The 14,890-nt window shown below is 35.2% G+C and overlaps 1 long non-coding RNA gene across 3 annotated transcripts; it reads left to right on the top strand.

Moving 5' to 3' along the window:
- On the top strand, nt 1,079–10,002 carry LOC110397223. Of its 3 annotated transcripts, none has more exons than XR_002437635.1 (4): nt 1,079–1,164; nt 2,459–2,636; nt 5,440–5,608; nt 5,814–10,002. It is a non-coding gene; the product is annotated as an uncharacterized LOC110397223 (long non-coding RNA). The 3 variants fall into 3 exon arrangements; XR_002437636.1 differs by lacking the exon at nt 1,079–1,164 and adding an exon at nt 1,228–1,269 and having other exon boundaries at nt 2,405–2,636; nt 5,440–5,598; XR_002437634.1 differs by lacking the exon at nt 1,079–1,164 and adding an exon at nt 1,228–1,269 and having other exon boundaries at nt 2,405–2,636.

The following is a 14,890-nucleotide window of genomic DNA, read 5'->3' as shown; positions in this document are numbered from 1 at the left end:
AGTGTCCAGTAAGTCAGCTCTTATTACCAGCATTGAAAATTACAAATGGGATGAGTACACTGAATGCTATAAGCAATACAGTTACTATAAATGTGTTGTTCCAGGACAAATGTGTAGAAAGCTGGTCTGAGATACTGTGTATGTTAGAATTAGAAGAATGAGACAGAATTTTAAAGGCGGGAACGAAACCTGCATCTTTGCTAATTTATCTCAAACTTCTAAAAGCAGATGAATAATTATAAAAGAGCTCCCCTGGGGACCTTCCAACATTTGCTGTAGATAAAGGGCCTTTCCTCTGAAGCACCCTGCTGTGTTCAAACTCCATATTTAGCTGTGTCAGCAGGTTATGTTTAAAATCCACTTAACAGTAAACTTGGGGTCTAGGTGTGTTTTCCTCTTAATTAACCTGCATAATCTGTTTTTTTTAAAACATAAATCACTTCTTAATTTCCATTTTAATTAGAGAATGAGCAAAATGTCATGTTTAATTGGCTCAGGAAGGCTTGGTACAACAAAGCTCTAAACTAAATGTAGCTGTGGGCAGTACACTGAACAGCTGGCTTGCAGTTGAGATTAGGGCTTCATTACATGTAAGGACTTTTCCTCGCCTGGTTTTCTCCGACTGAATGTATCAGAACTAATTTCCTAAGATGAAAAACTGAAGAACTTGTAGACCCTCTGTTCATTTTTCTGAATGATATTTAGCCTATGTGCAGCTGTTATGCTGATGGTCTGAAATCCTGGTCCCTCGGTTTCCAAATCTGTGCTTTCTCAGACATTTATCGCTGGCACTCTTAAAAACGGAGAAAAGACTTTGGACTGAGCTCCCTAGAATATTTTAATAAAATTTTCATTTCCCATCTGACTGACAGATAATGTCCTTGAGTTCTCATTCAGAACAAGTGACTTTGGGCTATGTTGACTCCTTCAATCCTGCCACTTCTCCTTCCTCCAAGAAAGTATTTGACCCCAGTAAGACAGTTTACCCTTGCCATTACCTACAGACATCAGCAAGAAGGGTCACAGGTTTCACTTCCATTCTGGTGAGTAGAAGTAAGTCGCTTGCAGAGGTGGAATGCTTCTTCAGCTTGGGAGGAACCGATCAGGTTGTCAGCACTTGAGCTTTGCAAGTCGGGGACACAGCTGGTGACCATCAGCCTGCAGGTGGGTTCCATCTTCTGAAATGCATTTTTTTGTGGAAGTCTTGAGAGAAGAGTTCAGTTCTCAGCACTCCATAATGGCTTTTACTGAGGAAATTAAAAACTTGAGGTTCCTGTTAATTCTGATTTTCTCTTCTAAGTTTACTCTTCTCACTTTTCTTTATTACCTTTAGTAGATTATTGTAAGTAGATGCTATCTGAAAGAATTGTTTATAGTTTTGAGAGTATGTTGGACTACTTCCAGCTGCAGGTGTGGCAAACATACAGGGCTTGGCTGGTAGTTTTAACGTCTTTGAAAGTAGGAATGGAGAATACATTATAGATTTGTTTCTGCTAGAATTTTTTCAGATGTTTGGAATTCTAAGAGTAGTTGGAAGATGGAGAAGCACTCAAAGACAGCTATTCCACTTCTGCACTTAAAACATTTTACTGAAGGTTTCTGTGACTGAAAACCTAGCATGGTTCTCTTATGAACACAATATTGGCACAGTTTTCTTTAACATTTCTTTTTCTTTAATTCATATTATTATTATCATATTCATATATGATAAAGTAGACACATATTTTTTATACAATATTTAACTTTCTGTCTCACAAAAATATAATATATATGTTATTGTTTTCTTATTTTTTATCATTTTTAGCTGTTTTTCATTAACCATTCAATCACCTGAATGTTTCTAGAACCCCCATCCCTGTTGAGAAATAAAAGAGTTGAAAATGAGTCTGCATATTACTCATTCATGTCCAATAATTTTTCATCAAATTCCATAAAGTGTGCATATACTGCAGATGGTTTTTAAAAACCTTTTATTGATACTTTCAATTTAAATATTTTACACTTGAATAAAAGCTTAATCATGATAGATTTGCAAGTAATTTGGTTTCGGGGATGCGTTAGATTAGAGTTGACCAACATTATAGGAAATTACATTGCGTCATTAAGATTGCTTTATTATTTAAATAACCTGTACTTTATGTAAGTATATTTGAGATATGATCTGTCAGAGATAGAGATGGTACTTATGTCACTGCTAACAGCAATCTTATGAAGATAAAACAGTACTTAGTTTTAACATGTGACCACTTCTTAAACTGAAGCAGAATATTTTAAATAATATTCTTTTTGACAAAAAAAAAAAAAGACCAAAACAAAGAACAAACAAACAATGCATGTGTTTGAAGTCTCACAGCATAAATCTCTAGCAGAAATCATTGAAGCGGGACTGTTTTACTTTTCACAGGCCTCTGGAAGGCTGAAGGATGTCTGTAATCATTGTTTCACTGGAATCTTTCAGGAAGGAAAAAGCAGAAAACAACAACAAACCAAACCACTGAAGATCAGTGCAAGAAGACAGACCTACACAGGAAATCTGAGATGGCTACTGATCCTGCCAGGCAGGCATTCTCAGAGCGAGAAGTATGTATATAGAGAGGGACACCTGCAACCCATGGAGGAATAACCAAGCCTGTTTTGTACGTAATAGAACTTCTTGTTGTCTATAGTCATGTCTACTCTTCACTTAAGAACAACAAAGAAAGTTTTAATGTAAGAGCCAGAAAAGTTTTGCCATCAAAATCTCCTGTCCAGAGAGGATACTAGTCACTTGGGCTATATTGAGTGATAGCTTACTACTGTGTGCCAGCACTGCTAGTAGACAAATTGCAATAGAGGTACTTTCATAACATTTTTAATATTATAATGGATTCAACTAAAGCAGATAACAGTCAATTTTCATAAAAAAGTCTTTGATTTGTATTTAAATAAGTCATTTAATAAACAGGTGTATTTAACCTTTAGTGGTTGTAGCTATTATCAGATGCTGGAGACTCAGGATATATCAAAGAATATACAGTGAAAAATCTTTTTAATTAAAAAAAAATAATCAGCAACATAGACTCCTGGCAATTTTGGAGGAATTTTGTAGAAAACTTCCTGCTCTTCCAAACCCCTGTAGGAAGTTTGCAAAACCTAGGCATATAACTGAACTAGAATATAATATCAATTTCCACATCAGACAGGAGAATTACTAATACTTGAACAAGATTTTCTTTAAGCTATTCTCTTTCACTCTTTATATTTACTATATATATATATAGTATATATATAATATATATATACTATATATAGTATATATATATATATATATATATAAATATATATATATATATATATTATAGGATGCTATCTGAGGACTAACAGGCAGTTCCGTTCTGTACTGAGAAATATTAAGCCCTTCAGTCTCGTCCCATCCTTGCTAATCCATACGAACAGATCAGAAATATATTATTTGCCCTTTGCTGTTTCACTATCACTGCTATCATTCTTCAAAAAGAAATGCTAAATTATCAAGACAGTCTCTGATCTTGTTTTGTCGGTCTAAATGCAGTGCTTTTTCAATGAAGTAGAAAGCTTAATGAAATTGTTATGGACTTAACCTTGGCCAGTATATTTAGATTTTTACATGTAGACAGCCAACAAATTAAATCTCACCATCCAGAGCAGAACTTAAGAAATTTCATTTACACTGTAGACTGAACACACTCTTTTATGTCTTATTTTTAGAAGAATCCTGTTTTAATTGGCATAAATACACATGCTACGCAAATTGGGAACAAATGAAGATATTGTTATGCTCAAAGACTTGTCACTGGAAAAACAAAAGGCATCTAACTTTTAAAGCTAAGAACTTACTGGAAGTGTAATAAAATATTCAGAGTATATTAAAAAAAATGTTATTACTCCAAACGTAATTATTGCAGGAAAAGGAAATAAAAGAAAGAACTGTATTATAGAGTGCAAAATGTTGCAATGATTATATGATTTCAATCTCTGATTTTCCATCCCTTTTCTTCTCTAAGATTTGCATTTCTTTACCTGACCTCACCTGAGTTGTTTAAAGACCTGTGACCTTGAGTGCTATGTTTGTCTGTTTCCATCTCTTCACTCTTCTACAATGCGTCTTCCAGTCCCAGCTTCAAGGTATCTCCTACCACATCAGAAATTTATTCTCTACAGTACATCATCAAGCTAGGGACATAAAAATTTTGTTCTTTGCAGAATAACCACTTGTCACTACTTTTTATATAGTAAATATTGTTAGAAATTACTGAGACAAGCAAAAATAAAACAAGTTAGGCATAGTTGCTTGGTCATTAGAAAGACTGTTTTTACAGCCGAATGAACTGAAACGAAGTTCCAGACAAGTCAGCACAAGATCAGACCAAGAAAACCTGACAGGATGAAATCCTGAGACTGCACAAAGTTAGCACAAAGGCAGTGGCCTCTACTGAAAATAGCAGTACTTTGTGTACTAAGGTACTAGGCTACAAAGTTAAGTGATAGTACAGCAGCTCAGCAGCTTTAACAGGTCCAACATTTTTAACAGTACTTGGCTGTTGTCTCAATGGCATTTCTCAATTAGAATCCATTTAATAATCATAGAATCATAGAATCATAGAATTAGCTAGGTTGGAAAAGACCTACAAGATCACCTAGTCCAACCATCCACCTACCACCAACATAACCCCACTAAACCAGGTCTCCCAACGCTATATCTAAACGTTTCTTGAACACCTCCAGGGACGGTGACTCAACCACCTCCCTGGGCAGCCTGTTCCAGCGTCTGACCACTCTTTCAGAAAAGTAGTATTTCCTAATGTCCAGCCTAAATCTCCCCTGGCGCAACTTGAAGCCGTTCCCCCTCGTCCTGTCACTAGTTACAATATACAATAATATGTCTTATTTTTCAAACTCTTTGACAAACTCCTTGGTACAGTTCTGTCCTGGTTTTTACTGGGACAGAGTTAGTTTTCTCGGTATGTAATAGCTGATATGGTTGCTGTGTTTTGGATTTAAGATGAAAACAGTGGTGATAAGTGACTGGATATTTTAGGTGCTGAAAATAATGCAATGCACTTCTTAAGTAGTATCTAGGACAGTATAAAGAATGGAAAGCTTGATGTTAAAATTCCCAGCTGCTGCCTTCAGTAGAAGATGCTGCCCTTCAAAACCACCTGGTAACCAGCTTTTTGTTTGAGAGTTACAACAGAAATAAGTTTGTAGTATTATTCAATCATAGCTGCCAGAGCACATGTCAAGTACATTGCTTGTTTTTTTTTGGTGTTGATTTTAGTTATGGTATTGACAACTACACTGTAGTGGTGTTAGCTTAATAAAACTTAATGCATGATCTTGTGAATAAGAAAGATGTTATTTATTTTCAACATTTTTAAGTTGTTTTCACTCTTTTGTGCTCTTTCATTCACATATCCACAGGCAGCAATATGCATTTTCCCAAGTGGTCAGATCAAGATCACTCTGTGCAATGCAGAAGAAAACACATGCCATCTGTCTGGTCCTCACTGGAGCTCCTCTTGTCTGCTGATGACAAACAAGTCTTTGGACAGACCTCTTACATCCCTCAGGAGCTGTCAGGTATTTTGAGGTAGATCTTCACTTAAGATCTTGCTTACATCATCCAACACAAAGCTTAAAACATGCTGTTACCCATTGTCTGGTTTTCCTCATTTGGTATATGTGTGAAATCCTAACCAGGGAAAAGGACTGGTACAGATGGCCTTGCTGCCATTATGCCAGTGCCAGGGCACTGTCTTTTTTTTCTGGTGAGTCATCTGCTTTTCCAATTTCAGGCTCTTTGCTTCGGACATCAGAACAACCTTCCTCAATTTTGCTGATGAAAACAGTGCCCTGGGAAGAGTGTCCCTTATCATCTGGACATTTTTTTTTTTAAGTCTTCCTTATTTTTTGCTTCTCCTGCTTACACTCACATGTTTTCATTCGTACTTCCTTCCTACCAATCTTAGTATTTCTTGTGAATTTCTATATTGTAAGTAAGCAAAACTCCACTTTTCTGAGATAAAAACTTTTCCCTACTTAAAACTAGTTTAAGCTTATGAAATCATGTAACACAGTTTTTCAACCTATGTGACAGATTCTTGGATGTCATCACAGGTAAATACAAACAGAAGCTACCACAGAGATAAAGTAAGTGCACGCTATGGTCAGTGCATGCATTGAATACCATCATAAAAACACAGAAATTAGCATCCTACAAAAACATAACTTTCCCAACAGGAAAAAGACTGATCCAAATGTTGCATGATGACTGTCCAGTAACACTCCTATTGTTGCTTTCACCTTCCTTTCTCAGTGATTACATCCATTTGTTGGGCCTTGACTTAAATGAGATTGGGAAAGGTCTAGGGCCAAGGTCATGTTATTCTACACATTTGAAAAATGCATGGCACAGTGTTGCTTTGCTTTTGACAGGTTTCCCAACAATCGCTGTAATAAGAGGAATAAAATAACATCAATAATAACATCTGACATAACAGAATTGCAACATATATATACCATGATGCATGTTTATTGCTTCAATTCATTGAAGTCTGGTCAACATGTGCTTCTGCAGATTTTATCTTTAAAAATACTAAAACTTAAATTTTGGCAACAATAGCAAATAATTTTCATAATGTTCATCATTTTATTGTTATATTCTAAGAATTCTACATAGACATCTAAATATATATTTTATGTAGTTCCTTATTCTTTTATTGATTACTCAGGGCCAGGGGATTGATCATAAACTTCCTTCAGCTTGCTAGGCGAGAGAATTTCTCTGTGATAATCTGTTCAGTTTCCATACTTTGGTACATTTCTATATGTGACACTGGTTCAGATTCTCAGTTGCATTATCAGTTCATGCATGTTAGAAACAGGTCCCAAGTCTTGTGCAATGGGACCTAAATGTAACAGAACCCCAAAACTTTTATGTTAATATAGTGTTAGATTTCAGTCCATATGAAGTCACAGTTGAGAACACTGCACTGAGAAAACAGCTTGAAAGATTTCATAAATATCCCATGCATGAAGGAAATAAATTAAGAGCTATGCTTCCAGCCTACTGAGAGTAAAAGAAAACTATTAAATTATTTTACACAATGAATATTGCTTTAGCTGCACAGATATGTAATCAGCAAATACAGGAATGGCTTCACACTGGCTCTGCTCACATTCCAATTTTTTTTTTTTTTAGGAAAAGCTAAATATGTATTACCATAACACAGTAGCTGTACTCTTGCAGCATACAATTGACTTTCATAGATCTTCCAATGTTTTGTTTTGTCTGATTCTAAAGGATTATTCTGTTAATCCCTAGGTTCTTAGATTGTCATTCAATCAAAAGCAATTGAAAGTTCCGTGGTATTTTATTTTTCCTTCTTAATTAAGCTCAGTAGGATAGAAGTCACTTCTGCTGAACATAAGTGATCTAAGACTCTGATGTGCATTTGTAAAAATACTGCAGAACCTGAGATCACTTAAATCATTTGAACTTGCCAGAGCCAAGGTATATCCAAGTACAGGGACAAGTAGGAAAATAAATCACAAAATTTAAAAGTTTCTTGAAAAACTACGTGTTGTAGGGTGGTGTAACAAATATTGAAATGGAGAAAGTCAGCACAAAGGTGTCTAAATCCCTTCCAGGTGTTTTTTGCTGCTCAGCTGGTGCATAAGATCTGGAAAACATTCTGAACAAAACACCTTCCAAACCCCACCATCTTCAGCCTGCAAGCTGTTTTCTGCTCCAAACTGGCCACACAATTTTATGGACATAACTGAAAACTCAAGTAAGTCCATGTTTCCCACCTCTATTTGCCACTCCTGATTACTCTGACACCTCAGAGTTCATTTTAAAATGTTCAGTGTTTTTTGATCAACCACACACCTTTTACTATCTATGAGCAGTACTTCCGCATGTTTGGGGGCTGTTCATTACTTCTTTGAGACTGACAGATTATCAGCAACCTTGTAGCATGCCCTGAAACACCAGCCCTCCAGAATGATTCACAGATGCTGTAAAAGTTTTTGCCACTCTACAGATTTGCTTCAGACAGCTTCAAATGCACATGAACTGAAAGGAATACATGTAATTTATGGGTCTTACGTAGACTAATGGAGAAGCGTTAGGGAGAATGTGAGTAATTTTTCTAATAGAAATATAACTAATTCAGGAAGTATCAAATTAGCATTTAGTTAAGCCATAATTCTTCTGGTCTAACAGAAATCTGTTAATTGTTATCTCTGTCATATAAACGAGTGTGGGATAAGCATTCCAGGAACATTTCATACCATTCAGATTTTTTCTCTGAACTAAAATGAACCAGATATTACAGAAATTTTTAAAGTATTGTTTCAAGATTGTTTTAAAACATTTTGTACATTTGTTCTTCTGGGATTAGGAATGGGTTAAATTCTGCAAGATATGATTCTCATGGACCAGCTATAAATACATTAATATAGTCCTTGACCCCACAAAGAACTTGTATGTACACTTCATATTTTTTAAGTTGATTAAATCAGAGTGATATCAAAATACTTTTCTAATAAAGCAAGTGTGACTTGTGTGAGAGCCCTGAGTTAACCTCTGACCATTTTGTAAAAGTAAAAGGCATCAATTTACTTTTGTGCATCCTCATCAAAAATACCTCAAGCCCTGTTTCATTCCATCCAGTCCTAGAAACCAAGAAAGATAAACTCGGTTACTGGCAAGCCTTTGGCCTTAAGCTTCTCTTGATGTTCATCTACTTAACTATCTATTTATTTATTTGTTACAGTAAGCATAATTATATTATGAAGTTAAGAGAATTGAAGGCAGCTTTTTTTGATCAAGTAGAATATTGTGTATAGCGGGTCCTGGGATTGTGAGCAATATTGCACTGTGTAACGTCTCTTTTCTTTATCTTTTTTCTTTTAATCTTTTTTAAGTTCTGATGCTTCCTTTATGTTGTATTTTTGTCTTAGCATTGTTTTTGAACAATGTATTTCACTGCCAGTGCTGACAAGCAAATATTCAGCAACTCTACAAGAAAAAGAAAAAAAAACAAAAACAAAACACAAACCCTTGCTCCTGCTGTCTTTATCTATTTTAATTTATCTTTTAATTTATCTATTTCCAGTAAAAGAAGTAAATGATAATTGAAGTATGTGCAAACAGATAAAGATCTCCTCTGCCATATCCTCGTTCACAAAATATATTCCATAGCATTTCTCCAGAACACAATTTCAGCACTTACTCTCTTAAAGAAAATCACATGCTTCTTCAAGGAAAGTCAACATTTTACCTCAGCACAGTCAAAACGTCTGGACAATTGTACTTTATTCATAGCAAAGCGTGAACTATTTAATAGACTTCTTTATACTCAGTACCCTGGGGCACTCTGACCCTCTGCTGAAGTCCTTGGTCTCATCTGTTGTAATTTCATGTGTCACAGTTGTCTTTACCTTATTATGTATATAACGTGGTATGCTACAAGGAATTTGTACTATAGGAGCTGAGCCTGAATATCTTTCTCCAGTTCTACATTTTGTTCTATGTGAATGCAGCCAAAATGCAGCAAGTATAAGTGGCAAGTGGATGTCTTATTACTTGTCAGTGCATCTGGACCTATGCAGAGACCACTGTAATATAAGGCTTTATTTAAGCTAGGTAAAATTTGAACTTTTTAAACATGTAGGAGTATTATGATATTTGAAATTCTGTTCCTTGGTCTGCCCAAAAAAGTTTCAAATCTTCCTTTCTGAGCTAAATATTACAGTGCTCTGAGCTAGTGTCTTGATTTATTTGGTTGGTTTGTACAGTGGATATCTTGAGTGTTAAATTTCTCTGAAGAATTACTTTCAAAACTCCATTAAAGTGAGCAATTCACAGACCATTTAAGTGAGAAACAGAAAGGGACTAGGATTCAGCATCTGCAAACGCCTTTTCAGCTTAAGTAAGCATTGCCGTTTGTATTTATTACATGTTTCTCAGTTGTATCATGCCAGAAATCTTGTCTATTCATAATGAATACAATAAAAACACATTTCTCTTATGCCTGAGTGCATTCATTCATGCTGACAGAAAGAATTTACTGATAAAGGAAAGAGAAGCAACATGATTGATGTTAATAGAATAAGAGGGACTCTGCTTCCATTTCTTTTTGCTTCTGTGCTCTGTCTTAAATCTTTTTTAGGAATCCTGAGGGAGAAAAATCCTGATGGACTAAAATGTGCTTGTGACCTCGGTGTACTCAAATCTACATTCACACAGAATTTAAGTTTCCTCAGACTTAAGTTAGTTAATCGTATGTGTGAATGGGGTTTCAAATAATAGGAAAGGAGTTATACAGCTAACTCTATAGGCTTTGTAGATAGTGTATGAAGTGAAAAACATTCCAGTTCAGAATACAGAAAAACGTGTCCTCTTCTCAAAAACAGTGATTCCACAACACAGTAGAAGGAAAGCAATTGAATTTGTAAATTTTTTTTTTTTTTTGGCTAATGCAGTCATATAACTTCTAATACATACACATAAATAAGTCTGATTTTGAAAGCCCAAGAGAAAACTTCACCTCATTGCCTATCCTCTTTAGTGATTAAGCTCTTACCAAAAATTATCTCTACTGTTCATACAGTAGTGACACTGTAAAAGGCCATCTGTCATCTTCAAAGTGCTGAGCAGCTGGGTTCCCATCTCTTTCTTCTTTCCACTCCCAAACTCAGTGCTTCCCTATTTAGGTCCCCTGAGAAAGGTTCAGTCTGGTATGTTTGCTTGCCCATGCTTATTACATACTGATAGCTACAAACTTTACATAAACCATATCAGTCTTGTTCATATTTAATTAGAAGCGATGCTAGCAGGACAGAAGAAAAGAATGCTGCTACTCTTCTCCTATTTTAAATGGTTGTTAATTAGGTCAATTAACTAACTTCAAAATAATCAGAACACTGGTACTTCTCAGGAGGATTCTTCTTATCATTAAAAACTCTAAAAAATGATTTTTGTTATTTCTATGAAATTATAAATACATTTTATTTCTGTTAGTAACTTTGACCTGTTAACATGAATCTGCCTTTCAATTAACGCTCTATTTTTTTTAATTAAATCACTTTTTTCTTTTTTGTAAATGTGATTGAATGTTTTAAGTGACTAACTCATATTTCAGGTGTGACTCATCATGCACTTGCTTGAGCTCTCAAAAGTTTTTAGGACATCCCCAAGAGGGTTGTACTACCCAGACTGCAGATGGTAATGTGAGTTTTGGTAAGGTATTTTTTTCCAATCAAAAAATAAAACAAAATGAACACAGCCTAAACGAACTTACAGCACTTCCTCAAAATGCTCTTCAAAGCTACAGTGTATTTATGCTACAGTCTTGGGTCACAGGTTTGTCAGAGTAAGGATATCTGCCATCTTTTCTGTAAAAAACTGTGCAAGTAATTGTAAAGATAAGTTCAAAATGCAATAAACCACTGCTAGAATGTGATTCTGAACTGCCTATAATGGTTTTCCTTGTGAAAATGAATCTAAATTTCTTTCAAGAAAAATATTTTTTCACCGATTGTTAACACTTGAATATCCAAAACTTATTTGTTGGCCTGCAAGCACCTCACTTGCCTACTATACGGTTGTAAGAAGGAACTTAAGCTTTTGAAATGCTTTAAGCATTAGACATATAATTTTGAAAATAATTTTGAAAATCTAGTTGTTCCCAGATTCCCCTCTTGTGAAAGGGTAAGAGAGTGCATTGGTGACTATTATGTGTGTGATATTCTAAGACTTAAGACTTGCACATGAAAAACAAAGTTAAAAAAACACAATTATTTTTAGCATATATAGTTTGATGCTTAATCATGAAAAATAAAATTTTCTTTCCTTAGTTCATTCTCTTTTCTGCTACTTCCTGAAAAAATTCCTTGTTGCTGTTTTTCTGACTAAAGACTTTCTGAACTGTATAGTTTTTGAGTTCCATGTCAATCATTTTAGTCCTAAATAACTGTCAATGATTGTGTTGCACAGTTAAAAAAAAAACAACTATTGAAATTAAGTGTTCATTAATAGGTGTGTTATCTTCTTTGCTTTAGAAGTAGGCTTTCGAAATTAATCTAGGCAACTCTAGTTGCCACTTTAAATATAATCATATTTGTTAATACCTAGTTACATAATAATTATTTTACTGCAGTTATTATCAATTAAAATGCTATCAAGTTACCTCTAGAATGCCTTCTATGTCATGCAATTGCAATGTATCATATTAGATGACAACTGAAACATACTCTGAGGCAAAGTCATCCTTAATCTTATAGAATTTGAGGATTTTTTGCTGAATCCTCAATATTCCATTTCATAATGTCTGTATATGGCAAGGTAGATAACAGATTGTCAGTTTGCTTATTGTTCCTGCAGAAGTCTAAGCATGTTAGCAGCAAGACTTCCTTCTGTAAGTCTTGTCATTTTTTGCCAAGGTAAGACTAACTCATGATGTCAAATCTTCAGGATGCACATGTAAGTTTTCATATAAAACTGGAGCAAGTAACTGCAGAAGTAATTCTTGTCAATGCAGTTTTTGCTTGCCAGAAACATAAAAGTTTTGCTTATTTTCTGTCTTACATAAATATTATGCAGACTTATTTTCCAGTCTTTCGCTGATCTTGTTCCTCAGGCAAAAATAAGTAAATAAACCTTGATAGAATAAATCAAACTAACTACCCAAAGAAGAGCAATATTTTATACAGAATTTCTTTAGTACTTAACTCACGTAAGCTCTTCGTTTTGGGTAATCTATGTAGAAACTGAGGTGCGTGTTAAAGAATGTAAGCCCGGTCTCAGATATGTTAATGATGAATGAAGTTATACATTGTCAGTGAACATATCTGTCTGCAAGGGAGGGCGGGACTTGACCTTGTGAAAGTTGTAAAGAGTTAGCACACTGTGAATGGGGGGCTGGAGAAAGTGGCAACAGTGATCACAAATGCGCAGCAGAGAACACCTCTTGAATACTTCGTGGTTTTCAGTACTGGAGAAGAAGAACCAATACTACTATGATTTTGACTTTGCACTATGACAAAGTTTCTAGTGTTTCGGGTTTACCAGACCGCTTTCCTAAACTCCATTCTTCTGAAACACTATGATCCATATTGCTCTGATACTGTCACAGTGACTGTTCTAGTTATGGGCATAGTGTAGCATTTCAAAACCTGTGTGCAGAAAAATGTTCATAGATGTAAAACTGTGGCCTACAGCTAGTGATTTCAGCCTGCTGAGTAGAAATATGGAATGGTCTTTCCATACATGAAACGTCAGTTTACATGTTAACCCAGCTTTACAAAATCAAGCATTGGCTTGTTTACCAGCTTTGTAGAAAATAGTATATATATATATATTTTCCAAATCTTTGTCTTGATCTTCACTGCTCTGTGATGGAATTTAGTAATGCAACAGTGATAAATTAATTCTGCAAGATGATCATGCATATGATCAATCAGATTTGATATGCTTGTAGCATCCTGTGAGCATGGTTCATTAGCATGCTTCTCTCAGAAAGCTAGTGAAGGAGTTACCAGGTCCTCTGCTGCTATGTGTCACTGTTATTCCTTCTTAATTTACTAATATTACCTAATTACTCTTGCATAAATGAAGTATTTCTAAATGACACTATTGTAGACTTGGTAATGTTTTATCTTTACTAGTACTTAATTTAAGCCACCCTTATTCTCCCTTCCATGCCCCATGCCATCCTCTCACCCTCAAAACAAACAAACAAAACAAAAAATTAACTGAAACACAGGAGAGCCCCTGAGGGCTCTGTTCACAAATGCTATGCACTCATTCAGCAGAGTGTGTATAACCCTTACATCGGTACATAATTGACAGATACACCTAGGTATGCAATGGGCAGTGAACTGGATTTTAGTTCTGGCTAAACAACCTAGAGACTTAGATTCTGCAGACATTGGAGGCGCATTAGTATTTATGAGATGGACGGGAGCACACTTGCCCTTTTTTTGTTACCATTTTTGCTTCTTGTCTATTTCTCACAGAGCTTGCAAAAGTACTCAGGGAATGTTATCCATGAGGCTATGTTGTAGTGACTATGTGACATAAGTAATGGGGTGCCCTTTCTCACCTAGATCCCACTCCAACAAACTTCATCTAAACCACTGTCAGAACGGCTGTTCTCCCTAAACACTCACTACAGAACTGCTACACCTCCTCTATCAAAGTGCAAAAATTCCCTAGTTTGCCATTTCCTCCTTAATAGTATCTTCAAACATAAAACTAGCTACCAGTGTATATACTCATACAATATGTATCTCTGTGAACTCATAAGGGAAGTACCATACTGCTGAGATGCGACCGCTGTTAAATCACCATTACATTTCCACCCCTGGGCCTTTTTACCAACAGATGTTATTTGAAGTTTTTTGCCTTGTAGCCATTGATCACTGAGTTTAAACCAGGACTACCCATCACACTTAATTTTTCTTTTCTTCACTCTTGCATGTCTACGATTATACAAAACTACTGGTAACACTAATGTGTTAACCCAAAACTAAATTATGAGAAAACCTTATATGAAATTGAGAAAGCAGCTTCAGATTGTGATGTTATTTGACATCAACATAATTATGTATTACACTACTTGCGTGCCATGACGTCAGGAACAGTTTAGTTTTACAATGAAATATTACTGTAGTTAGTAATTTTATCATTATAAATCTTTGGTATTTTTTCACATCTATGAAAGAGAAGGCAATGAAATGCTCCCAATAGAAGTTAAATCATCATGTAGAATATAAAAACAAGATTCAGAAAAGAGCTGTTTAGCTTATTGTGATCTGAGATTCTTGGTCCTTATTACTTTGCCTGTATATTTTAATAACAATT

Source organism: Numida meleagris, chromosome 3 (assembly GCF_002078875.1).
Source record: "Numida meleagris isolate 19003 breed g44 Domestic line chromosome 3, NumMel1.0, whole genome shotgun sequence".
Lineage (NCBI taxonomy): Eukaryota > Metazoa > Chordata > Aves > Galliformes > Numididae > Numida > Numida meleagris.
Note: the sequence above shows the minus strand (reverse complement) of the source record. Positions and strands in the feature narration are given on the sequence as shown.